We start from the raw sequence: 1,819 nt of genomic DNA, 5'->3' as shown, positions 1-1,819 counted from the left end.
CGTCGCATACAATGACGCGTTACGCGTAGCACAACACATTGTGCAAAAATATCAATCTTAATGAAAAAGTACAGTCTTCATATTTTATATCCTTGCTCAAAATTGGAAAAGAATCAGCACACATGTCTGAGTGAAGGAAACACGAGTAGCCTACATTGAAACACATCACTTCCCAGAATGCATCTATTTTCCGAACGTGTGTCATTACAGTCAGGAACAACCTCGAACTTCCTAACTACGGTGGCCGGCATATAACAAAACTAGAATAGTGCAATTCCTAATCACTACGGTGGCCAGCAGATCAGAACGACTTCAATAGGCCTACATAACAGAAAACTTAATGTCGAGTTGACGTCTGATCAGCCAAAGTGAACAACAAAAATATAATAAAGTGAAGTTTATTTACTTTCTAAACAATAGGTTACCATAAACCTACAGGCCACGTTTAAACCACGCCAATTTGGAGAGCGCAGGTTTTGAAACAATCCGTGAGGTGACCACGGAAAAAAAAGCCATTCAATTGCACTGTTGTTACCTCTGTGGTCCGTCCACGGATTTGTAGTGATTCCGATGCAGTTAAGGAATCTGTGGGTGGACCACGGATGCTGCTTGCCATTAGGCGCGTTCAAGTTGGCTGCGCAGCACAAAAACTGCGCAGCACAAGATGCACGTGGTTAAAAATCTGTCCACGATGGTCTAGATGGGTGTGTTTTCGACTCGGCAGTCGGTATCACATGGCCTCAACTTATCGCGGGAGCAAGGCGTGGCCAGGCGGCTGCTCCGCAAAAGAGCAGCCGGTCTGGAGGTACTGCGGAGAGCAGCGGAGCCTAGACCCTGCCTTCATGACGTCAGGTCTTTGCCCTAATTGGCTTTTACATCCCTGACGTATGTGCAGGTGTTTAGATGCCTCCTCATATCCACAAGGGTCCGTGCGGGTCCGTGCCTCGTGATTCGTCACATGGTCAAGTCTAGCCAAGTCTACACTACGGGAAGTAGAGAGTGTACAACTTCATAGCAGCGTTTGCATCCCCGCCCCTGCTGCCACCGGCAGCTCTCGTTGCTGCAAAAGGTCATTTGGAGTTGAACTTGAACACGGCTATTGACATACATAGAAATTAATTCCGTGAGCCCAACACAGAATTTAAGGCAAATCCGTGAAACTGGCACAGATTTTTAGTTAAGGGTCCGTGTACATTTCACAGAATTCTGTGAGACCAGGCTGATGTTAAACTATCTTTAGGCTGCAAATGTTGGAAATGTGTGTACGTTTGCAAAGCATCCTGGGATTTGAGTTCTCTATCTCGGAATTTAAGATATGTAGCCTACACAGTCTTGTACCTTTCGCTTTTTTTACATTTTCTGTTCATTTTTTCACTCGAAATTATAAGTTATATGCTTATGAGTCACATCGTAGCTGGTTAGCCTAAGGCATGGTCTAAAACTCTTTATATCCGAATTTTTCCAGAAGTCAATGGGAGAAATGAATGAGAATTTTACTTCCGGACAAGCACCTCTCTCGGAGGAGGGGCGGGACTGGGGAGCTCTATAGAGTAGTAAAGCGTCGCCATAGAGCTCCCCAGTCCCGCCCCTCCTCCGAGAGAGGTGCTTGTCCGGAAGTAAAAGTCTCATTCATTTCTCCCATTGACTTCTGGAAAAATTCGGATATAAAGAGTTTTAGACCATGCCTTAGGCTAACCAGCTACGATGTGACTCATAAGCATATAACTTATAATTTCGAGTGAAAAAATGAACAGAAAATGTAAAAAAAGCGAAAGGTACGTACAAGACTGTGTACATATCTTAAATTCCGAGATAGAGA

The 1,819-nt window shown here is 44.5% G+C and overlaps 1 long non-coding RNA gene across 2 annotated transcripts in view; it reads right to left on the bottom strand.

Annotated features, from left to right (window-relative positions):
- The window catches only part of LOC134098463 (uncharacterized), a 6,450-nt gene extending 6,151 nt beyond the window's left edge, over window positions 1-299 (bottom strand). For both annotated transcript variants that reach the window (XR_009941041.1, XR_009941043.1), the window contains exon 1: window positions 1-299. This exon is cut by the window's left edge and continues 54 nt beyond it. This is a non-coding gene — a long non-coding RNA (uncharacterized LOC134098463).
- Between the last annotated feature and the right edge of the window lie 1,520 nt (window positions 300-1,819).

Source organism: Sardina pilchardus, chromosome 12 (genome assembly GCF_963854185.1).
Source record: "Sardina pilchardus chromosome 12, fSarPil1.1, whole genome shotgun sequence".
NCBI lineage: Eukaryota > Metazoa > Chordata > Actinopteri > Clupeiformes > Clupeidae > Sardina > Sardina pilchardus.
Note: the sequence above shows the minus strand (reverse complement) of the source record. Positions and strands in the feature narration are given on the sequence as shown.